This window comes from Balaenoptera acutorostrata, chromosome 21 (assembly GCF_949987535.1).
Source record: "Balaenoptera acutorostrata chromosome 21, mBalAcu1.1, whole genome shotgun sequence".
Lineage (NCBI taxonomy): Eukaryota > Metazoa > Chordata > Mammalia > Artiodactyla > Balaenopteridae > Balaenoptera > Balaenoptera acutorostrata.
This window is the reverse complement of record NC_080084.1, coordinates 4062499-4088886: the sequence shown is the minus strand read 5'-3', so window position 1 is coordinate 4088886 and position 26388 is coordinate 4062499. Positions and strand designations below refer to the sequence as shown.

At 40.8% G+C, this 26388-nt stretch overlaps 1 protein-coding gene across 15 annotated transcripts in view; it reads right to left on the bottom strand.

Annotated features, from left to right (window-relative positions):
* The window catches only part of CSGALNACT1 (chondroitin sulfate N-acetylgalactosaminyltransferase 1), a 343992-nt gene that overhangs the window by 173275 nt on the left and 144329 nt on the right, over positions 1 to 26388 (bottom strand). For 8 of the 15 annotated variants that reach the window (XM_057537121.1, XM_057537122.1, XM_007178985.2 and 5 more), the window contains exon 2: positions 295 to 388. The exons of 1 other annotated variant lie outside the window; for it this stretch is intronic. The gene's annotated coding sequence lies outside the window, so the exon portion shown is untranslated. Of the gene's footprint in view, positions 1 to 294; positions 389 to 682; positions 861 to 974; positions 1060 to 1108; positions 1500 to 26388 lie in introns of those variants that run through there. 6 more of the 15 variants (XM_007178988.3, XM_057537117.1, XM_007178983.3 and 3 more) reach the window with 3 other exon arrangements.

The following is a 26388-nucleotide window of genomic DNA, read 5'->3' as shown; positions in this document are numbered from 1 at the left end:
ACTGTTTACATTACTGGTTTCAGGCATTTGCCACTCTGTGAAGAGACAAATTCTGAGGAAGTTGGCAAAGTTAAATGTCGATTACAGGCTTTACAAGTGAAGAAAATGCTTTTCCAAAGCAGCCAAGTAATTGTATTATGTTGAAAAAGTACCCATATTTTAAAATAGTAATCTGTTATTAATGGAAAGTAAAATGAAATTTAGCACATTTCAAACATAGCCACAATACTGAATAAACTCAGATCATACAGAGGTTCATTTCTTAAGTAATTCATGATTAACAGACTCACTTACCTGGAAGTATAGGAAAAGAAGGTTATGATGAAACTACATCATTTTTTCACCGGGTAATAATATCTTGACTTCTCTCTTTGAAATGGAAAGGAATCTAAAATACAAAAAATAAAATAAAAATCGGAGTCGCCCTTGTGAATTTCCATGTCTTAAATTACAAAATTTTAAATCATTTAGGAGATAAAATACAATTCATCCGAAGTCCTGTCCCAAAAATCAGGATAGTATTTTCCCCTTTCTATCTTAATGGGTAAAATGCAAAATATTTGTTAAAACACACACACACACACATTTAATCAAGGTTTAAAACAAATGCTGAGAGCCATGTAGAAGTGTGTGTAAAAGCAAAGCAGAGTCACATGCTCGGAAAAGACCCCAAAAAGCAAACCTCGCAGCGAAGCAGGGTACCCGCCGCCCGCTGGGGCCTGGGCGCTGCCTCCGCAGGGAAGCCGCAGCTCAGGTGGGGTCAGGGGACCGCGCACGGCGCCGGCACTTTTTTTTTTTTTTAATGGTCGTAGGAACTGAAATGTTACGAAACAGCAAATCCCCGGGAAGTTGGAGAGCCCAGCTCCCCGGGACGCGCGCCCCCGCGGACGCCCCCGCGCCCCGACCCCGGGGGCGCGCACCGCCCTCGGTACCTGCCCCGCCCCGGCCCCGCGCCCCGCCTTGCAGAAACCCACCGAGCCGCCCCTGGGTCCACGGAGATCAACGCGGATGGGGAAGAGGTACGAGCAAAACACTCGGGAAGCGAAGGCAAGGAAAATACTCTGGAGAGGACTGAGCCTCCCTGTTAAGTAGATGTTAATAATGCTACCTTCAACTCATTCACGCAGAGTCGTCTTTCCCGAGTTTGTGATTTCATCTCATTTGTCTTTATAATTCAAGTCATAGCAAAAAAAAAAAAAAAAAAAAAAAACTATATGGTTCCCTTTTCACACGCAGGAATTAAAAAAGGCCCAGGGTGGTTATACGAGGACAAAGAAAAGACTGATAAGCTGCTCAGGTCTGCGACCACTAACTAGTCCCCCTGCTTGGCGGCGTTGGCCTCCTGGTGCTAGAGCGGGGCTGTCACATGCTTGTTCCTCCCTCCCGTTAAGTTTGAAGGCTCTCTCTGCGGCATTGGCACTAAGTCAGTACAAGTGTGAGGTGCGTCGCTGTAGAAGTTGGGAGGCCATCCGTGTCCACACACTCTCACCACTTTCCTGCGAGTGGGCCGGCCAGCCGGGGCCCCGCGGCAATGCCTCTCCTAAAAGCCACTTCCGTCCCTGCCTGGCGAATTAATCTGTGTGGAAATGGAACTGCAGTTGGCAGAACGGCAGCAATGCCAAGATCGAATAATCACTTGGACCCGAATCTGAGTTGTTTCCTTCCTTGACAACAAATAATGTTACCCTCCAGAGTCTGCGGGCCAGGAGTTGAAATGAGTTCATAATTTGGCTTCCAGGCTCTCTTCTCATTCTCAACCACTTAAATGTCCTTTTCTGCCTTTTAGCATGCAGGGGGCAGCTTTGGAGGCAGAATCACCGACGTGGTCTTTATTGATATCCGTAATGAATATTCTTTGCCAAATAAATAAAAAGAGGAAAAGCCCACATCATTCAAAACCACATTTGTTTTAACAGTGAAACTAAATAGACTGTCGGCTCATACTACCACATGATCATTAATAATCTAATTTGTTCTTCTCACTCCAGCAACTTGGACAGAAACGCTCAGTGTTTTCATCTACACACAGAGGCCCCATTCATCCGGCCCCTCAGTGCCTGGTCCTGGCGATGCCAAACTGCAGGTTAATTAAGAGCCACAGGACAACCCAGCGCCTCCTCTTTTCCTAGTAAAGAACTCATTAACACTCAGATCCTTGGCTCTGGGAAGTACATTGTCTCCTTAGCAGTTCCAAACATCATGTGCCCTGAGAAGGCAGTCATCTCTAGCTGGTGATAGAAAAGGAAAGAGACAGGAAGGCAGAACCACTGGCAAGACTCCCTAGAGATCAGGGTGGGACGGGAATTAGCATCATGGAAAATTACTGGAGGTGAACCACAAGTATGCAAAGGACAGGTGGGTGTGTCCAGCTAACATACCCTGTTAGGAGGAAGGGAAGTGTCATCACCCACACGCCTACCACACGCCTCACACTGAGCGAGCGGCTCTGCGTGTGAGCTCCTCCCATCCCCACAGCGATGCCATGGATGTCTGCATTAACATCCCCATTTTACAAATGGGGAAAATGAGGCTCAAAGGTGTTAAGAAATCTCTCCAACTGGTACGTGGTAGAGCCAGGATTTTTCTGACTTCAAAACCGAAGCTCGAAAAAGAAAAAGAAACGCAAGCCTTTACTTCTTCTAGGATGTAACATGGCCTTGTCTGCAAGCGCTAGTCCTCACGGGTGGTTCTCCAACAGGTGGGTGGCTGCCGCCAGTGGTAACCTGGCAGATATGCTGCCAGCATCCAAAGGCTGCCAGTGAGGTACTGGGAACAAAGACCCTCCCCAGACTCCTGAATCCCTCATCCTTCATAAGAAATCACAGTGACAATACCACTCTTGGACAAGCCTTCCTGAGTATCAAAGAAATAGACAATAACAATGTGCTAAAAATAAAAGCTAAATCCAGGGAAGCAACTGCAGGTACAGAGTAGAGACAGTACCTTGCTTTGTCCAATTCAGAAAATAGTTCTCGTCGACATCCCTCAGGCTAAATCCAGGTCTGAGGGCTCCTCTCCTGTCATCTGATGCCCTGCTGTTCTCGATAGTTTGGCCTAGAGAGTGAGGATTACAGAGGGGCTTCTGTGGATTGCAGAGGGGCTTCTGTGGATTGCAGGGGGGCTTCTGTGGCTTCCCGAGGTCTAGTTACGGTAAAGAGTGAGCAGGAGAAGGCAGGATGTGCCTGAGGGTGGCTGGGAGAGCGTCCATGGGAAAATCACACACTCGGTTTTGGAAATCTCCCAGTTGGGATTCTAAAGGTTGGGAAGCCTGTCTCACCCCATGGCCACAGTAATAGAGTTTATCCGTCAATTAGCAGCATTCCATAAATAAGTCAGCTTTTAATCATGCCAAAGAAGCCCGCCAAAAATCAACTATGGAAAAGAGCAGTTGAAAATGAGCACACTGAGATCAATACTATTTTAACAATCTAGGAAGCCGTGCTATTCAACATACAATGAATAAGCGAAAGTCGACAGCACTCGCAAAGAACTTCAAAGGCACAATTGGTCCAATGGTGTGACTATAGCCATCTGTGTAGGTTAAGTTCCAAGGCTTCCTCATATTCATAAATGTAAATCTAAATCTTTAATCCATCTAAACCACGTCTGTGTCGGACACATTGATTCCTGAAATGTGAAAAGTAAGACGGGAAGACGAAAAAGCCCTTTCATCATCAGTGTGCCTAAAATAACAAACAAAAGCACCGAAAGACTAGAAACGTGTCAGCCAACTCAGGCTGCCTGGTGGGATTTTCTTTGTGCAAATGTGGATAGTAATATACATGTTTTAAAATCTTGATGGTAGTGTTTTCACTTGTATGAATCAACGGAGTCCCCTGGGTAGTAGCACTGGGAGACAGAGCAGGCTTAGGGTCGGGAACTGCGCAGCCAACTTCTAAAATTATCTTTCTCGAGGGTATGTTTCAGAAAAGCAAGTGCCCTTGCATGCTACATGTTACAAGTGGCATGTGATTATAGGCTTGACAAGATTCCTTCCACATTAAATAATTTTACTGAAAACAATATGTTTTAGGACTCAACTGACTTTAAAAGTCATGAGTTCTTCCCCCCAAATGTTGTCTTCTATTCTTCTGTGAAATGAAAAACAGGGTCTCTGTGTTCTGGTCTTGTGTGTACAGACGCGGACTGAATGAGAAGTTGCCCCTTTCTTATTCCTAATCCTGCCTGTGAAGTCGGCCACCCTCACTTTCTTCACTTCAGTTTCTCACTCTGATAAGTGAGGATAAGCACAGATACTTTGACCAGAACTACCAAGATGATGAACAGAATTATGATGCTAAATTATTTGAAGTCTCTTTTAAAATGCATGGGTCTAATATTACCTTAAAGGTATCAAGTAGATTTCCTTATGCTCCAAGGATTTACCAAGTGCCTCCTACCCTAGGCCTTGGGGTCCTTGTGAGGCCCCTGTGTGAGCCATCTCCACACAATCAACATGTAAACCACCAATACGAGAGAGAATGAAATGACTCACATGCTAAATAGAGATGCAAATAATATGCCGTTAAAGCATCAGAAAAAATGGGCTAGGACTGGAGAGAATGGGGGTTACATCTAATCACTCGGAAAGAAACTAAAGCGCTCTGTTTGCCGTTGATCGTAAGACCAATAACACAATCTTTCTCCTAAATCAGCTGGGATACAGACAGATAGTTGATGCTCCTTCACAAAAGAGAGCTCTTCCGCAGCACAGTCTGCAGTTACACTCAACGGCCTCTCCCAGGAAGCTCCTCCAAGGCCAGCCCTGCCCCTGTGAGATGCTGCAGCTGCCGGCATGTGCTAGACAACATCACAGATGCTAATGAGGGAGACCTGCTGCACTTAAACCCTGAGCAGAGCAAGAGATTCAGGTTTTCATCTGTTATGGAATATTTCTGCTCCCCCAAACTTCATATTTGAAATTTTAATCCCAGTATGTTGGTATTTGGATGTGGGGTCTTTGGGAGGTAATTAGGTCATGAGGGTGCAGCCCTCTTGAGTGGGATTATTGCCCTCATGAGACGCCGTGAGAGAGCTAGCTCGCTCTTTTTTTGCCACATGAGGACACAGTGAGAAGTCAGCTGCCTGCAGCCTGGAAGAGGGCCCTCACCAGAACCAGACCATGCTGACACCGTGATCTTGGACTTCCAGGCTCCAGAACTGTGAGGAACAAGTGCCTGTTGCTGATAAGACTCCCAGCCTGTGGTGTGTTGTTACAGTGGCCTGAGCTAAACCATCATCTTAAATCTGTTGCTGTGAGATTGCATACAAGCCCATAACTTCTTAGCCTGTGTTTCCAGCTCTGTAAATAAGGGGTTGGACCAGGCCATGGTTCTCAGTGAAGGAGGATGGTCTTTATCGGCTGGCTCCCCTCACCACCAGGATTCCATCTGTGGAAAAGATACATTGCAGAGAGGAACAAGCAACACAGACAGAGGAAGATGAGGCAGGACAGCATCTAGACTTCGATGTGAAGGGGAGGGAAGGGAACTTTAAAAAGCACAAGCTCTTGCAAGACTTAAAGTTGTGGCCTTCCTGAGTATAAAGATTCTACCAGACTAGTTGATAATGGGTAATTTGACGATCAAAATCATGGGTTTGTCCATTAACCAAACGTCACATCTCACATAACTGATAAGAGCCAGAAGCACAACCCCCCATTCACCAAAGTACACCCACCCCCCAAAGACAGAAGGCTCAGGAAGAAGAGCCCGTCAGGTTGAGGTGCCCCAGGGAACAGAGACCCCTACACGGAGCAGCTCAGAGAGAACGAATCACACATTCCAGCACCATACACACCAACAAACCAGCCCCAACACAACAGAAGCAGCAACACAGAGAGGGCATGAGTGTGTGGTTCAGAAATCCCAGACCTAGTCCCAGTTCTGCCATTAAGTTATTGTGTGACCTTGGGCTGGTCACCAGCAAAATAAAAGTCTGGACCAGATCATCTCCAAGTTAACCTTCCAGCACAGAAAGTAACTGACTTACTTTTTACCGTGTTCCATAAAAATTTATCTGCTCCTAGAATCCTTTCGGCATCTTCAAGGTCAGTATATACAACTCCATTTATGGGCTCAGTTTTGTTTTTTTTTTTAATTTTTAATTTATTATTTATTTATTATTTTAATTTTTGGCTGTGTTGGGTCTTCGTTTCTGTGTGAGGGCTTTCTCCAGTTGCGGCGAGTGGGGGCCACTCTTCATCGCGGTGCGCGGGCCTCTCACTATCGCGGCCTCTCTTGTTGAGGAGCAGAGGCTCCAGATGCTCAGGCTCAGTAGTTGTGGCTCACGGGCCCAGTTGCTCCACGGCATGTGGGATCTTCCCAGACCAGGGCTCGAACCCGTGTCCCCTGCATTGGCAGGCAGATTCTCAACCACTGCGCCACCAGGGAAGCCCCTGGGCTCAGTTTTTAAATTAGTGCATTCCCAGGCTTCCTAGGACAACCGCCCAGAACACAAGTCTAAGGTGCAGGATGGGTGAAGTTTCTTTTCTCTGGCTTTCTTTATGATTCCCTATGGCTAAACTCTGCCCTCGCCACTGCCAAGTCTCTGCACTTCTGGCACTGAGGTTTGATCTATAGTGTTCATAGGGCTCGTAACACTGTGATAGATGAAGAAATTAAACCTTTCGCCAAACTTGAACGGGTGTTTTGAATGGTAATTTTTATCTTCTCCCTTCCCAGATGCAGAAATGTCAACAGTTGAGAGATACTATGATGTTGGTAAAAAGTCATTACAAAAATGGACTTGCTGCCCAAATGATCTCTTATTATCTTGCAAATGTATTACTTTTGCTGTATCAATTTTTTTTAGTTTATTTCATGTTATGCTCCAGCTGCAAGGGAATTGAGAACATACTGTCCACATTTTCAAAAAAAGACTATAACATTAGCAGAAGAAATATTTCACCATAAAAATGAAAACTATGTGTAAATATTCATATAATTGAATTTATTCAATCAATTTATTGAGTCAAGCCAATGGAAGGATGCTTTTTTTGTAGTGAGAGCCAACAAGACAGGAGAAAATTTTCATCTCAGTGTTCAAATAAATAAATAGTCATATTGCTCATGGATATCAATTTTTTAAAATATGCATACAGAATATAATGGATGTTGCTCTCAGGGAACGTACAATTCCTATATACTATTTACTAAGTATACTGGATAACAACAAAATGAAAACTAAGAAAGAGAAACACAGATATTTAATCAAGGAGTATTTAAAAATCATTAAAATATGTTTTCATTCCATACCATGGCCAGTTAATCAAGACAGGGGTAAAGAGTAAACAAAGAAAATATTATTGGAGTAATCAGCAGTAACAAGGAATGAACTATTGGTACACATATCAACAGGATGATAATGATGCTGAGTAAAAGAAGCCAAACAAATAGTAAACATACTGCATGATTGCATAATATAAAATTCTAGGGCTTCCCTGGTGGCGCAGTGGTTGAGAATCTGCCTGCCAATGCAGGGGACACGGGTTCGAGCCCTGGTCTGGGAAGATCCCACATGCCGCGGAGCAACTAGGCCCGTGAGCTGCAACTACTGAGCCTGTGCGTCTGGAGCCTGTGCTCCGCAACAAGAGAGGCCGCGATAGTGAGAGGCCCGCGCACCGCGATGAAGAGTGGCCCCCGCTTGCCGCAACTGGAGAAAGCCATCGCACAGAAACGAAGCCCCAACACAGCCAATAAATAAATAAATAAATAAATAAATAAATAAATAAACCCAAAAGTTTAAAAAAAAAAAAAATTCTAGCAGATCAGCATTTGCCTGGGGACGGGTGTGGAGGGTTGGGAGGGGCCAGGAGGGAGCAGGAGGGGTAGGATGGTGGGATTACCAAGGGGCAGAAGAAAACTTTCCTGATGATGTACATATGTTCATTATCTTGATTTGGGGGGTGGTTTCATGTGTATATCAAAACTAATCAAATTGTATACTTTAAATGTGTGAGTTTATTATATATCAATTATACCTCAATAAAGCTATAAAAATTATTGAGTAGAGAGACAAAAATAGGGAAAAAATTTTAAAGATTAGGAGTAGTTATATTTTGAGGCAATTAAGATACCTGTTGGATGAAAAGCTACAGAAAAAAATAGGCTACACTAGACCCATAAAAGACTACCAAAGAAAGATTCTGATTGTTGCTATATTATATAGAGAGAATTTTTTTATTTCCTTAGGATTTTTCACAGAAATATTTCTAACTACCCTCAGAGCCTCAATAACAATGGCTAACATTGAGCCATTTTATCCTCACCTAAGGAGCCTAAGAGTTGGTGCTACTATGATGAGGATACCAAAGTTCAGAGAAGCTCACGTCCTTCACCAGCCCAGTGGTGGAGCTGGGATATGAACCCAGGTTGAGCTCCTGAAATTAAACTTCTCTCCCTCTGCTAGACAAACAGGATCCTGGACCAGTGCTGTGGGTCACAATTTGCTGATTCACACCTCTGATGGCTTAAAGAAACTCTGTGCATTAAACGGCTACATTTCTAAGTCTGAAGTCTAATCGTGGTAGCACAGAAAAGGTCAGTAATGAAGCAGTGGTGGAAGGCAGGGGAACTGCAGCAGGGGGAGCAGGAAAAATAATACCCAGAAATCAACAGATTTGGTTTTGGCCATGTCCTCAGGGATGACTATAAACTTGGGCAAGCCATTTCTCTTCCTGGAGTCTGTCTCCTCTTTAGTAAAATCAAGGGTTTGGACTAATCAATTTCTAAGACTCCTTCCAGCTTGGTGATTTTGCCAGTCCTCTTTGGGGTAATACACCTTGCATTTTGTAACTTGGGTCAAAACTTTTCCATGACACCAAACACATTTCCGGTACAAAGCTTCCTCCATCTCTTTGAGCACCCGCACCTAGCAAATCCCTTCACTATTTCCCAGAGGCATTCTGTTCCCAAAGGACAGCGCTAAGGGAAGGCCCAAGGAAAAGGAGGACGGTCCCTCAATCAGAGCCCACCATGTTCCCCTGTACACACTAACAATCTTTTTCACTTCAAAAACACTAAAACATTGACTTGGGAGGTGTGGCCAAGATGGTGGTGTAGGAAGGCCCTGAGCTCACCTCCTCCCATGGACACACCAAAATTACATCTATTTACAGAACAACTATTGATGAGAACAACCTAAAGACCAACAGAAAAGATTTTCCACTGCTAAAGATATAAAGAAGGAACCACAAGATGGGTGGGGGACAGAGATGTGGTGTAGTCAAGACCCATACCCCCAGGTGGGCCACCCACAAACTGCACGATAACCACAATCTCCCCAAGGAGTGAGGGGTCCGAGCCCCACATTGGGCTCCTCAGCCCAGGGGTCCTGCACTGGCAAGACGAGCTCCCAGAATGTCTGGCTTTGAAGGCCAGCAGGGCTTGTATATGGGAGAACGAGAGGGCTGTGGGAAATAGAGTTCCACTCTTAAAGGGCACACAGAATCTCACATGCTCTGGAAAGCAGGGAAGAAGCAGTAATTTGAAAGAAGCCTGAGTGAGACCCTCTTGCTGATCTTGGAAAGCCTCTGAGAGAGGCAGGAGGCAACTGGGACCCCCACCCCCCCCGCCCTGGGGACATAGACACTGGCGGCAGCCATTTTGAGGGCTCTTTCTGCCACCTGGGCACTGGTGCTGGCGGGCACCATTTTGGAGCCCTCCCTCTAGCCTATTACTGCCAGGGGCTTGCCTGCCCACCAGCGGGCTGGCACCACTTCCAGCCCCACCACCCAGGCCATGCAACCAGGGAGACCTGGCCCCACACACCAGCGAGCAACCAGCCACTGCACGAGGCAGGGCCTGGCAGCCAACCGGGCCAGAGGCGGTCTTGCTCACCAGCCACACCAGAGAAGTTGGCCTCACCACAACAGAAGGGCCCACACAGCAAACACAGGGGCACCCCAGAGCATATAGCTCTGGTGAGGGCACTGTGCTGCTGGGCCCCACAGGACATCTCCTACGTAAGGCCACTTCTCCAACAGGGAAATGTGACCGACCTAAAATAATACATAGAAATAAATACAGAGAATTAGGGAAAATAAGGAAACAGAGGAATATGTTCCAAACAAAAGAACAAGACAAAACCTCAGAAAAAGAACTAAATGAAGTGGAGATAAACAGTCCACCCAATAAAGAGTTCAAAGTAATGACCATAAAGATGCTCAATGAACTTGGGAAAAGAATGGATGAACCCAGTGAGAAACTTAACACAGTTAAAAAATATAAAGAAGAACCAAACAGAGACGATGAATAAAGTAACTGAAATTCAAAATACATTAGAAGGACTCAACAGTAGACTAGATGATACAAAGAAACAGATAAGTGATCTGGAAGACAAAGTAGTGGAAATCATCTAGCTGAACAGAAAAAATGAATTTTTAAAAATGAGGACAGTTCGGAATAAATTAGGAGTTCGGGATTAAAATATACACACTACTATATGTAAGCTAGATAACCAACAAGGACCTACTGTATAGAACAGGGAACTATACTCAATATCTTATAATAACCTATAATGGAAGAGGATGTAAAAAAAGAATACATATATTTACATGTATATGAATAACCAAATCACTTTGCTGCACACCTGAAATTAACACAACATTGTAAATCAACAATATTTCAATAAAATAACTTTTAAAAAGAATCTAAATAAGTAAATAAATGAATAAGTATGAGGACAGTTTAAGAGACCTCTGAGACAACTCAAGCATACTAACATTCACATTATACGGATCCCAGAAGAAGAGAGACCAAGGGACGGAGAATTTATTTGAAGAAATAATAGCTGAAAAATTCACTAACTGGGAAAGAAAACAGACATCCAGGTCCAGGAAGCACAGAGAGTCCCAAACAAGATGAACCCAAAGAGGTCCACACCAAGACATATTGTTAATTAAAACAGCAAAAATTAAAGATAAAGAGAGAATCCTAAAAGCAGCAAAAAAAAGCAACTCATTATATAGAAGGGAACTCCCCTAAGACTATCCTCTGACTTTTTAGCAGAAACTTTGCAGGCCAGAAGGGAGAGGCACAATATATTCAAAATGATGACAAGAAAAAACAAAAAAAAAAAACAAGAATAGTCTACCTGGCAAAGCTATCATTCAGTTTTAAGGGAGAGATAGAGAGTTTTATGTAAAAACAAAAGCTTAAAATATTCAGCACCACTAAACTGGCTTTACAGGAAATGCTAAACTTCTCTAAGCAGAAAAGAAAAGACCACAATTAGAAATTAGAAGAATGAAAAGATCACAATTAGACAAATGAAAATAGAAAACACAGCAATCCAAAATCAGTGGGATGCAGCAGTTCTGAAAGGGAATATGAGCCTACCTCAGGGAACAACAACAAAAAATCTCCAATACACAATTCTACCTTACACCTAGAGGAACTAGAAAAAGAAGAAAAAACAAAACCCAAAGTTAGTAGAAGGAAAGAAATCATAAAGATCAGAGCAGAAATAAATAAAATAGAGACTAAAAAAAAAACACAATAAAAAAGATCAATGAAATTAAGAGCTGGTTCCTTGAAAAGATAAACAAAATCGATAAGCCTTTAGCCAGATTCATCAAGAAAAATAGGGAGAGAGCCCAAATCAATAAAAACAAATGAAAAAGGAGAAATTACAACTGACACCACAGCAATACAAAGGATCATAAGAGACTACTACAACAACTATTCAGCAATAAAATGGACAACCCGGAAGAAATGGACAAATTCTTAGAAAGGTACACTCTCCCAAGACTGAATCAAATAGAAAACATGAACAGACCAATTACCAGTAAGGAAATTAAATTAGTAATTTAAAAGACTCCCAATAAGCAAAAGTTTGGGACCAGATGGGTTCACAGATGAATTCTACCTTCTCAAACTATTCCAAAAGAAACTGAATAGAAAGAATGCTTCTGAACTCATTCTACCAGGCGTGTATCACCCTGATACCAAAACCAGACAACAAAAGAGAAAATTACAGGCCAATATCACTGATGAACACAGATGCAAAAATTCTCAACAAAATATTAGTAAATCAAATTCACAATACATTAAAAGAATCATACACCATGATCAAGTAGAATTTATCTGAGGATACAAGGATGGTTGAATATCTGCAAATCAATCAATGTGATACACTACATTAACAAATTGAAGAATCAAAATCATATGATCATCTCAATAGATAAAGAAAAAACTTTTGACAAAATTCAAATTCATTTATGATAAAAATGCTCAACAAAGTGGGTATAGAGGGAACATAACTCAACATAATAAAGGCCATATATAAGCCCACAGCTAGCATGATATGCAATGGTGAAAAGCTGAAAGCATTTCCTCTAAGATCAGGAACAAGGATGCCAATTTTATTCAACACAGTGTTATAAGTCCTAGTTACAGCAATTAGACAAGAAAAAGAAATAAAATGCATCCAAATTGGAAAGGAATGAGGAAAACTGTCACTGTTTGCAGATGGCATGATGCTATATATAGAAAATCCTAGAGATGTCACCAAAAAACTGTTAAAACTAATAAATGAGTTCAGTAAAGTTGCAGGATATAAAATTAATATACAGAAACCTGTTGTGTTTCTACACACTAACAACAAACTATCAGAAAGAGAAATTAAGAAAACAATCCCTTTACAATTGCATCAAAAAGAATAAAATACCTAGGAATAAGTCTAACCAAGGAGATGAAAGACACAGAAAACTATAAGACACTGATGAAAGAAATTGAAGATGACAGAAACAGATGGAAAGATGTACCATGCTCGTGGATTGGAAGAATTAATATTGTTAAAATGACCATACTACTCAAAGCAACCTACAGATTCAATGCAATTCCTATCAAAATACCAATGTCATTTTTTGCAAACTAGAATATTTTTCACAGAAATGACTTCAGACTATACTGCAAAGCTACAGCAATCAAAACAGTATGGTATGACACAGAAACAGACATATACATCAATGGAACAGAATAGAGAGCCTAGACATAAACCCATACTTATATGCTTGATTAACCTACGACAAGGGAGGGAAGACTATACAATGGGGAAAAGACAGCCTCTCCACTGAATGGTAGTGGGAAAACTGGACAGCTACATGCAAAAGAATCAAACTGGACTATTTTCTCACACAATGCACAAAAATAAATCCAAAGTGGATTTAAGACTTAAATGGAGGACCTGAAACAATAAAACTCCTAGAAGAAAACATAAGCAGTATGCTCTGTGACATCAGTCTTAGCAATATTTTTGATATGTCTTCTCAGGCAAGGGAAACAAAAGCAAAAATAAATGTGACTACAGCAAACTAAAGAGCTTCTGCACAGCAAAGAAAACAATCAACAAAATGAAAAGGCAGCCTTCTTAATAGGAGAAGATATTTGCAAATGATATATCTGATAAGGGGTTAATATCCAAAATATACAAAGTACATACAACTCAACATCAAAACAAACACCTGATTGAAATATGAGAACACCTGAATGGCCATTTTTCCAAGAAGATGTACAGATGGCCAACAGACACATGAAAAGATGCTCAACATCCCTAATGATCAGGGAAATGCAAATCAAAACTGCAATGAGATACCACCTCATGCCTGTCAGAACAGCTATCATCAAAAAGGACCAGAAATAACAAGAAGATGTGGAGAAAAGGGAACCCTCCTACACTGTTGGAGGGAATGTAAATTGGTGCAGCCACTGTGGAAATCAGTATGGAGGTTCCTTGAAAAAGTAAAAACAGAACTGCCATATAATCCAGCAATTTCACTTGTAGGTTTTTACACAAAGAAAATAAAAACTGTAATTCAAAAAGATGTATGCACCTTTATGTTCATTGCAGCATTATTTACAATAGCCAAGGCATGGAAGCAACCTAAGTGCCCATCAGTAGATGAACAGATAAAGAAGATGTGGTTTTATATATATACACACACACACACATATACACACACATATATATAAAACACAGAATACTACTCGACCACTAAAAAATGAAATCTTGCCATGTGCAACAACATGGATGGATATAGAGGGTATTATGCTGAATGAAATAAGTCAGAGAAAGACAAATACTACATGATTTCACTTATATGTGGCACCTAAAAAACAAAATAAACAAACAAAACAAAGTGAAAACAGACTCTTAGATACACAAAACAAATGGGTGTTTGCCAGAGAGGAGGAGAGGGGGGGTTGGGTGAAATAAGTGAAGGGGATTAAGTGTTACAAACTTCCAGTTTTATCAGTTATATAATAAATAAGTCAGGGGATGTCATACACAGCATAAGGAAGACCATTTCATAATGTATGCAAATGTCAAATCATTATGTGGTACACCTCACCTGAAACTAACATCTTGTTGTATGTCAACTATATTTCAATTAAAAAAATTAAAAATACATTTTTTTTAAAAGTTGGTTTGGGCTTTCAGGTAGTTAAAAAGGAGGCACCCCATTGCCCGCAGCTCATTCCATTTTCCCTGTAAAGCTTCCAACATCTGAGATGATCCAAAGTACTCAGCATGTTGTGGCCATGGGGCCAGCCTCCATTTATCTCCATTGCTGTTGGTTCTCTAAAGTGGCTATTCTCTCTTTACACTGAAAACTGATCATTTTCTCTTTTTAAATGATGAATTTTTGTTACTCTTTGGAGAGACATAAAAAATAAGGGCAACTAAATAAGGCAATTGTAAACCATTTCAACATCTATAAAACTGCCTCCTTTGTCACAAAAGAAAAGAAGGAAAAGCCGCTGGAAAAAAAAAATGCAACTGACAGGGAACCAGATATCCCTAAAATCAACTTCTCTATGAGTTTTCTTCTCCAAATTTGAGGGTTTTAGCTGCCTTGAAAATTATTTCTGGGAAAAGCGTGTGTGATATCAGTTATCAAGTGTGATAACTATTTTCAGGATGCATTGGTGAGGCAAATGCTTAAAAATTAAGGGAAGCATAATGTCTATTTTTCTATAATTCGACCTGTATTTCTGCTCTACATTTTTATTCTGTAGTTCATACACTCTCTTTTCATAGAGACTCTGTTCTATCTCAGAACATATCATTTTTATTTTTATTGACTGACTTAGCAATCATTGTACTATCAACATAATAAACCAAAAATTAAAATATAGATCACCTCTTTCCCACATAAAACTGGAGATTCACAAAGTTTGCTTCCAACCTTTATCATTGCACAGGCATGGGTTTTACGTGGTTATGTTCAGATGTGCACACTATTTTCTAACTTTTTTGCTTGAATTCTCCATGCATCTACTTGGTCCTCATATCTGTCATTTTAAATGGAGAAATATTCCACTGTATTGATAAAACAGTTTAATTAAGCCATCTTTCAGCTAATTGTTTCCACCCATTATAATTCAGTCAAGCATTTTTAAATAAATAAATTTTCTTTTTCCTTTTTTAGCTATTTCCTCAGGCTGTAATCTGAAAAGTGGGATTACCAGCTTAAAGACCATAATCAGCTGGGTGACTTTTATTATAAGTTGCCAGGAGCTCTCCACAAGAAGCATTACCAATTTGCAACGTCACCAGAAAAATATGTCTAGCTTTTTCTTCATAGTCTCTTTAACACTGGGCTTTCTGGGTTTTATTTATTTTGGGGTGATTTCAAAAGATTAATGTAAAGTATTTTAGTTCTTTGAATCTGTCATATGTTTGTTTAATACTCTTACTGCCTCTTCTTAAAAATAGGTATTGATCATCTACTACATGCCAGGTGCTTTATGTGCCTTGTAACTCACTTAATACCTCTGACTGCCTCATAAAGTAGACACTGTAAATTTCATCTTCACTTAAGAAACTGAGTCTCAAAAGCTTAAATAATGTGATTTGAAGGCTAATAGTTGATGTTGTCAGGATTCAAACTCACTATCTACCTCCTGTGAATTCTCCATATGCCATCCTGCCTTATAAACACAACCTTTAAACATCTTGCCAGTTTTTTTCCTTTTTTTTTTTTTTTGGTTTATTTATCTTGTTTATCAAGGTATAAAACACACAAGTAAAGTGATTAAGTTGCCTTCATCTTAAAGGTACAGCCAATGCGTTTTTACATACATATACACAATGTAACCACCACACAGATCAAGACACAGAGTCTTTTATCAAGACACAGAGTCTGTTATCAACTTAGGACCTTTTCTCTGCTTTTTAAACACAGACAGGTTTTGTGCTTCTCATTCTCCATAGGGCCTGGTACTGAAGCTATGCAAGTAAGTGTTTAATAAACTCTCTTTAATCATAGAAGGTTGAAATCTAGAAGTGACCTCAGAGATTATGTGTCCCAACCTCCTAAACTTCCAGATGTGGAAACTGAAGCCCAGAAGGAAAGGACCTAATATTCAGAGCTATTCCTGCCTCACCTGGCTGGCTGCTTGCCACTCCTTACACAGGAGACACAGTGAGGCTGACAGAAAAGGCAGGGTGCACAGCAGAGAGGGCCTAGGCAAAGATTTTGTTTTGCTATCTTTATTTTAAATGAGTCTTTAAGTAACCAAAGGGTCAAATTACAGTAAGCTGACCTTACTGTAAAACACCATCTTTTTTTACATAAAAGTATCAACACTTGAAATCAAATGAGATTGCCTGTCAGAGCAGCCTCCTTGGTTGGGTAGACACTCCAATAATGCTCCATTGCTCGTGACTTCTTTCGAACGCCCTCTTTTACAAGAACTTTCAGAGCTAATGAGTCAATGTTACTTTTTAAATCTATAAAATTAGCAACAACAGAATAAAAACTGGATGTTGCCTTTCAAATCACTAGAAAGAGAACAAAAATATAATCCATATAACAAAAGCACAGAGAATAAGAAGCATATAAAGTAAAAAAAAAATTTTTTAATGACAAAAGATCAAATTTATCAAATATGGAAATAAATGTGAATGGGTTAAACAGACCCCAACAAGGATTCCCAGCATCCCATTATATCTATTCTAGAAAACACAAATGGAAGGAAGGTTTAGATAGCAATATTTATACCAAACAAGGCAGAATTTGAGGCAAAAGAACATTTAACAAAACAGACTATGTGAAAAATTTCAACTTACTAATAATAAAAATTTTGCTTTTAAGAAGCAGTTTAGTTTGTCAAATTGGTAAATATATTTTAATTATAATAGTTTTATCATTGAGTGTACAGGCAAAGAGACACATCCAGGAGCTACTATTAATAAGACAATAGGAAAATGGTCAATACAGTATGGTTACATATGATGGAATAAAACGTAACCACTAAAAATCACCTTTTAAAAATTTAATGAATGGCAATGTACTCATCATACAATACTAAATAAAAGAGGCAAGATACAGGCAGTAGGATCTATATTTGTCTTAAATAAAATATACATGAAAAAAATAATAATAAAATAAAATATACATGAGATATTTTTTAAATTAGAAAAAGTATACCAAAATAACACTCTGGTTAAATTAGGGTAGATCTTTAGTTACTTTTTACACTATTTTTCCCTATTAAAAAAAAAAAAAGAGGGTCTGAAGTCCAAGATAAATGAAAAGATAGCATGAGGGGACTTTGCTTCCTTAAATGAATTCAGGTGTCCAGACTTCCTGACAGAGACAAACCCCGTCCCAGGGCACTGGCAAGCGAGTTAAAGAAAAGACTTTTTGTATAGGATGAGAATTCTGAACCTCACAGCACCTTCAAGATCTAAAACCATGATGTTTAGTGTTTTCTTCCAAGGACTGACTAGTTTTTAACGAATATAAACTATGTTAATTTTCTTTTCTATTCTAGGTTCTCCGAATGAACACAGAACAAGTAAACTAATAAATGAGTAAACAAAGCAGTAAAACAGTTCGATCACCCACTTTGTTCACAAATCTCTCCTGCAAAGACAGATTTGCCTGCATTAGAAACAAGAATGTGCAAGTTCTCAAGGATGATTCTGAACAGAAGTTCCAAACGTATTTTAAGCAAAGGCAGTCTCCTGGGAACAGCATCCTGGATATCTTCACTGAATTACTTTGCATTCATTTTGATGTACATATTTTACATGTTAGGGTATCTTAAAATAAAATTGTACTGATTTATGTTACCACGTCATTTATTTAACAGTTTGAAGGAAGAATAGATAAGTTTTTACAAGACAGACTCAATAAAATTCATATTCCTATATGCTTAAAATGAGATTTGTACTCACTATCATGATTAGGAAATAATCAGATTCCAAATCTTTTGAGAAGTTCTGTATCTTTGCACAATATAACCCCCCAAATTATAATACATCGGCTATCAGGTGTGACAGTAAGGGCCACAGACCTGAAAGAATCCCGGCAATCACGGCGCCCAGTGTCCCTTTCTCCTGGAAACCACAGCCCAGGGAGGGGGGTGACTCATCCAAGTTCTCAGCTGGAGCTCCTTCCCAGCGTAGCCGCATCTGTCATGCCTTCAGAATTTTTCCTCCCTGCTGGATCTACATAATGTAATTATCACCACCACCCATTTTCATCCACATTGAACTCTTTACCTCAAAAGGAGAAGAGAAATGTTTAATGGGGTGGAGAGCAGGTGCTTGAACAGGCAAACCTCCCATTTCTCACTCATGCAACAGAAATGTCCCAAGGGCCCTCAAGGGTCCAGTTCTATGGTGGGGCTACAGCCCCTGCGCTCAGGGAGCTCACAGACCCTCTGCTCCACCACCATCCAACATTCAGAAGGCTGTGGGGTCTGGGGGCACATTGCAAGTGCTGGGGGAGCATCTAATCAGAGTAGGGGGCTCAGACTCACACCTGAGCCGCGACAGGCAGGTGGGAGGGAAGAGGAGAGAGGAAAACAGCATTAAACGTGGCCAGATGTGCAGATGCCTGGGGGCCCTGGAAGCAGGCAAGGGGGCAGAGAAGGCTGGGAACCTCCCTACAAGAAGGAACCATGTCCAAAAGGCCATGCAGCCACTAACAGGACTTAATTGAGAGATGGAAATGGTCAAACTTGCGTTTTAAAATGCTCACTGTAGGGCTGTGATGCAGCTGGGCTGGGGAGGTGAGGACCCCAGGTGTGGAACATTCCAGAAGGCTCCAGCATCACCCAGCTGAAAGGACTGGGGGCTAGGTGGGGGGGGGCAGGTGCCATGGGGCAGATCGAGGGGACATCCAGGCAGGCACTCGGGACAGATGATGGTTCTCCCATCGGGTGAGGGAAAGGAGGAAGCTATTCAAACTTCACTTTCTTCTTTTTCAAAACACATGTTTGAATCATTTACACATTCATGTGTAACCACAACAAAATGGCCCTGTCCTCAGACTCTAAATTTCAAGGAATCCTGACTAAATTCTGGCAATAAAAAGGGAAGCAGGGGCCAGTGAGGTTACTTGAGAGACAAAGGAGAAACAGCACAGGCCGCTGACAAGTCACAGGACAACATAGCGGTTAGAATGGTGGGTGAACTTGAGTTCAAATCCCAGGCTGGCTACTTGAAACCTCGGGCAAGTTTTCCTTATTAAATCTCAGTTTTCTCATTTTTAAAATGAGGGTAAGGATGGGGCCTGCCTGAGGAGGTTAATCAGCAGGTTGCTATAAGGAGAAAGTGCAAAATGCAGGATCTGACCCCAGCGAGCGCTCCTCAGGTGACTGCTATCATTATATAGTACAGAGGATTTCCTAGGGCTGGAAAAGAATAACTTTTTAATTTATAATATTAGCTCTTACTGTTACGATATCCTGAGTTCTGGGCATTGGGCAAGAAAGAGAGCATCAACACCCAGCAGGTAGCAATGACCTAACGGCCACAGTCAGGTGCTCCTTCTCGGTTTCAAGCAGGGGCATCAGAGGGAGCAAAGGTCCTCACGGGGGACGGTGAGGTGTCCCCACCCAAAATCTGCCAGCAGGACTCAGGGAAGTGCACCTTTAGAAGGCACTGACAGAGTAACAGAAAAATCTTTTAAGCAAAAGGAGAGGGATTATCTACTTTGTATTCTGAATAGATAAGCAGAGAAACCCACTACTATAAAACATACTGTAAAAATACTGTGAAAACCTTGAGTGAGGGCTTCCCTGGTGGCACAGTGGTTGAGGGTCTGCCTGCCAATGCAGGGAACATGGGTTCGAGCCCTGGTCTGGGAAGATCCCACATGTCGCGGAGCAACTAGGCCCATGAGCCACAAGTACTGACCCTGCGCGTCTGGAGCCTGTGCCCCGCAACAGGAGAGGCCGCGATAGTGAGAGGCCCGCACACCACGATGAAGACTGGCCCCCACTCGCCACAACTAGAGAAAGCCCTCGCACAGAAATGAAGACGCAACACAGCCAAGAATTAATTAATTAATTAATTAATTTTTTAAAAAAATAACACTTTTAACTAGTTTTAGAGGAATGATTCATTGGTGTGCTGGCAAATGTTAACAACCAGCTCTCTGGAAAAAGAGGAATTGCCTGTATATCTATACCTATGTACATACGTAAATTATGAATTTTACTGGTGTAGAGTATTAGTACACAATTTACAAATAATAAAATATACAATGTTCTTTATTATAAATTCCATATAGCCAATTCATTCATTAATTTTTGCTAAATTCTTGTATCTGTAGAAAACCTATGATGGTTGCAGCTGACAAATGAGTGTATTAGTTCCAAGATGAATGCTTGTCCATACTTTATTTTACATCAAGAGCAAGACAACACATCACTCGCTTATCAATGGCAAGAATGATTTTTTGCTGAGTCAGATAACTGTTTTTTGATATTAGAAGAATATTTCCACAATTTTTTGTGCTTTTCATGATGTAAAGCTACAGACAGGAGACATTATTAAATTTAATCTGCAATTTTCTTAAGTCTAGGAAACAAAACAACAAATCACGCTCTGATGTAGAGCCAATACTCCCAAGAAGCAAATATTCCACTGAGGCCAGTTTCAATCCACAGCACGCCCACCACTCAACAGGGCTTGGAAGGGAGGCAGTAGCACACGGTTACATGGTGTTTCCACCATGCAGGTACCTCATTGTGGCATGTTTACAAACCCCTTCTCAATCCTTCATCCAGGTCATCAGTAAAAATGTGCCCCATTTGTTGAACTTGACAAAACATGGTGTTTGTTTCATTGTTTAGGGATCATCTATACCCGTGTTTAGATGCTGAGATGTTTGGAATTCCAAGGATGACTTTTATTAAACTTGGCTATCAGTCTAAGAAATGACCTCACTAGGGACTTCCCTGGCGGTCCAGCAGTTGAGACTTCGCTTTCCAGTGCAGGGGGTGCAGGTTCGATCCCGAGTCAGGGAACTGGGGTCCTGCATGCCTCTCAGCCAATGGGCCAAAGCATGGAACAGAAGCAATATTTTAACAAATTCAATAAAGACTCTAGGGATGGTCCACAACAACAACAACAAATCTTAAAAAGAAAAAAAAAAAGAAATGACCTCGCTCAGTGGTACTTGAGCCAGCTCATACTGGCTCAAAAAAGATAATTATTCAATTTTCAAGGATTTTGCAAGCTGGTTGTTAAATACAACCATTACTAAAAAATAAATTATATAGACGTATAATTAAATAAGTTATATTTTAAATTTTTAAACAAAGATATTAAATAATCAAGAACCGTTACTTCCTATCAATTTTACCACACTGCACCATTATCATTGCTCATGGAGTTATTCAAAATACATGAATATAGTAGCATATAAGAAGAGGTGGGACAAATAGAAATCAAATAGTAAGACGGTAGATTGAAATCCAAATAGATATGTAACTTCAAAGGCAAACAGACTAGTCCAATTAAAAGACAAAGACTGACAAACTAGATGCACAATAAAATTTAATTATGCTGCTTGGAAGAGACATACTTTAAACATAAAGATGCAAATGTTTGACAGTAATAGGAGTTGTAAAAAAAGATAGAGCATACCAACACTAACCAAAAGAAAACTGGAAGAGCTATGTTAATCACAGTAGACTTTAAGGGAAAACTCATTGTCATCAGACTAGTAAAACAATTCTATATTTTGTATAAAGGTAGTAACAGGCCTTGAACCATATAAAGCAAAAAGTAGAAGAAATGAGGGAGAAATAATCACAAGCACTAATCCATAATCATAGTGAACTATTTCAACATACCTCTCTCAGGAGCTAATAGAATAAACTGGAAAAATTCAATTTTTCTACCCTTTTACCTTTAACTTCTCTATGTCCTTAATTCAAGAAGTATCTCTTATAAGCAGTATAAAGTTGGTCTGACACATTTTTTAAATTAAACAATGCTATTAACTCTCTTGAACACTCCACAACTGTAGAATACACATGCTTTTCAGGAATAAATAGAATGTTTACAACAACTGACCTCATGCTGGGCCAGAATGCATGTCTCAGCAAATCTCTAAAGATGGAAATGACAGAGTGCATTCACTGATCACAGTAAAATTAAGCCAGAAATCAAGAACAGAACTGAAAAATCCCCAGGTGTCTGGATATTAACCAATAAACTTTTAAATAATTCATCATCAAAAACTACTCAGCACTGAATGATAATGAGAATATAAATCCTTCCAGATGGAAAAAACCTCTAAGTCAAGAGGGCATCTTTTGATCCATCCACTGAAAGTGGTGAAGAGGTCTGCTCCCCTCAAGACGTGCTGTCCTGAGATCTCGGTCATTTTTATTAATGAACCACACACCGAGCCTCTGCCTGAGACGAGGCCTCCCTCCTGCTTGCGTCTGGGAGGTCACTGGAGGCAGATGGTTAAACACCTTGGACATAGACCCTGGGCAGCCACCCCAGTGGAACACAAGAACCTTCTGTTTTACAGTGAGTAAAGGTACAGTCTTTCCTTCTGGTGCCCAGCATTACTCTCTCAGGAGAAGAATGCCCACCCCCACTAGACCATCCAGACGACCTCCTCAGCAAAGGAGGCCCTCTGAGACTCTGGTTCCTTCTGCCACTCTGGTTCCTGATGGCCCTTATCCTTAAGGGACTACTGCCTTGACTTTCACCTGGATAAAGGACCTGCCTTCTGGTGCTTGAAAATCACATAAAACACACATGAAACCACAAACACATAAAAACTCTCAAAAATATTTTAGGTTGAAATTTTATATTCATCACAAATGAAGATCTTGTGTTACAGCCTCCTACTAAATTGCCTGCAGGCTTTCTAACGTATTTCCTGCAGCTCATTAAAATCGTGAAGCATTTACAGTATTGTAACCAATATAATATTCAAAAGATAATTTTGTTTTAAGTTTTTAAACATGCATCAGTACGTTAATTGGAGTAATTACCACTAAGTGCTGTAACCCATCCCCCCAAATCTCAGTGGTTTAAAACAACAAAGGTTTCGTTCTCTTTCAAACCACTACAGCGACTCGGGGACTCAGGCCGCCGCCACCTTGTGCTGCAGTGTCATCCAGGTATCGTGCAGCAGAAGCAGAGGCATACAAGGGACGTCAGACCAGACCAGGTCAGACTTAGCCTCTCAGCCCTGCAGTGATACACACAGGCCATGCTCACATTCCATTGGCCAGAACTAGTCACATGACCCTACCCCGATGTCAAGGGGCAGGCAGGTGTGGTCTCCCGTGATCAGGAGGAAAGTGAAATGGTCTGTTAAACCCGTAACACTGTCCCTGCCTCAAGTGGACATCAAACCTCCCAGGCCATTAAGGAGGGAGGAGGAAGGAAGTGGCCTTCACTGACGTAAGTACCAACTTCACACACATTGTGTTTAAACAGAAAGAAGATTTGTGAGCCAGATGCCGTTATCCCCGTTTTAACGATGAAGAAACCAAAGCACAGAGTTAGTAAACAGGCAAGGGAGGAGTTGATCCAGGTCGATGACTCCAAGGCCATGTGCTTTCTCGATAATCTCAGGTTGGGCCCACCTGCATCAGAGTCCTTGAGGTGCCTCTTCAAATTGTGGGTTCCTGAGCCCCGCACCACACCTACTGAATAAGAACCACTGGGTACACGAACCTGTACTCTTAACAAGTTTCCAAGGGACTCCATCCTGTTACCCCTGGAATTCAACAGCAAAGTCTAAATAATCCCTACAAGAAAGTAGAACAATGCATGGGCAAAAGAAAAGATTCAGTAGGTTTAAGAGAGGAGGCCTTGTGGAAAATTGAAAATCCTGCAGACGAAAGAGTCAGAAGCCGTGGACACTGGTCCTTGACCAATTAACCTCCTGGGCGACCTTAGGAGCCACTCACCCACACTGAATCTGTTCCAAAGAAAGATGACATTTTCTCCACCAGAAAACATTAGAATCAGGCTAAATGATCTTTTTTTTTTTTTAATTTATGTATGTATGTATATATCTGTTTTATTTATTTTTGGCTGCATTGGGTCTTCGTTGCTGCGCGCAGGCTTTCTCTAGTTGCGGCGAGCGGGGGCTACTCTTCGTTGCGGTGAGCAGGTTTCTCATTGTGGTGGCTTCTCTTGTTGCTGAGGATGGGCTCTAGGCACGCAGGCTTCAGTAGTTGTGGCACTCAGGCTCAGTAGTTGTGGCACGAGGGCTTAGTTGCTCCGCGGCATGTGGGATCTTCCCGGGCTCCCCTGCATTGGCAGGCGGATTCTTAACCACTGTGCCACCAGGGAAGTCCCAGGCTAAATGATCTTTAAAGCCCACTTCGGTTCTATGATAATGTGAGAACTGTAAAGTGAGGCAATAAAACAAATACAGAATGAAAAAAGTAATAGTAACATTTAAAATAACAGCTTACCCCAGCAAGGCTTTTTTTTTTTTTAAACAAAGACGAGCTGCTTCTAAAATTTATAGGGGAAAGCAAAAGAACTAAAATAACTAAAAACAACTTTGGAAAAGAAGAATACAGAGAGAGGAATCACAATACCAATTTTGAGACTGACTCTATAACTGCAGTAATCAAGACAGTGTGGGATTTACTGGCAGAGGAACAAACAGATAGATCAATACAACAGATTTCGGAACCCAGAAATAGCTCTGCGTCAGTATGGCCGATTAATCTGTTTACAAAGACACGAAAGCAACTGAATGGAGGGAGTATAGTGCTTTTAACAAATGGTGTTGGAATAATTGTTTATCCATATGCAAAAAGAAGGAAAGAATTTCAATCTAAACCTCATACCTTAAACAAAAATTAAATCAAAATAGATCCTAGATCTCAATGTAAAATGTAAAAATATAAAGCTTTTAGGAAAAAACATAGGAGAAAACCTTTATAATCTAGGGTTAGGCAAAGAAATCTCAGACATAACAAAGGCATGATCAATAAAAGAAAAAAATCAATAAATTAAAAACTTTCACTCTGCAAAACATCCTGCGAACAGGATGTCACAAAAAGGGAGAAAATATCTGCAAATCATGTATCTGACAAAGGACTTTTATGCTGAATATATGAACTTTCTAAACTCAATAGTAAGAACATAAAGAATCCAATTTCTTAAATAAGCAAAAGACTTGAAAATAGACCATCACCAAAGAGAATATACAGATGACAAATAAGTACATGAAGAGATGTCCAACGTCACTAGCCTTTAGGGAAATTCAAATTAAAGCCAGAGTGAGATACCACTTCACAGCTATTAGAATGGCAAAAATAAAAAACAGCAATGCAGAGAAACTGGATGTCTCCATTGCTGGTAGAAACGTAAAATGGTACAGCCACTAGAGAAAATAGCTTGACTTTTTTTTTTTTAAGTTAAACATACACTTCACATATGACTCAGCAATCACAATTTTAGGTATTTATCCTTTGAGAAATGAAAACACGCTCACACGAAATGGACATGAATTTTAATAGCAGCTTTGTTTGTAATAGCCAAAGAATTGCCAACAACCTGAACGTCTTTCCAGCAGTCAATGGATGAACAAACTTGGGGCATCCGTACAATGGGCTGCTACTCAGCAGTGAAAAGTCAGGCACTGCCGCCTCACGAACAACCTGGATGGCCCTCAAGGTCGTTATGTTGAGTGAAAAAGACCCATCTCAAAAGGTATGATCTCCCCTTGTACGACGTTCTCCAAGAGCGATGGAGAACTGACGCTTGGTTGCCGGGGGATGGTCGTGGGGAGGGTGTGACAGCGCCGGGACAGCCACTGTGGAAACGGATCAATTCTGCATCCTGACCGGGGTGGTGGTTACACGAAGGTGTGTCATGAACTTTCATAGAACTGTACACACATACACATGAACACACAAAAGAAAGCATGGAAAACAGGTGAAATCCGAGTAAGATCTGTAGTGTTATAGCAATGTCAGTTTCCTGGGTTTGATAAAGGATTATCATTATGGAAGATATTATCATTAGAGGCAGCTGGGGTGGATTCAGAACTTTCTATAATATTTCTTCAACTTCTTGTGAGTCTCAGTGATTTCAAAACAAAAAGTAAAAAAAAAAAAAAATAGCTAATATTTGTTGGGTACT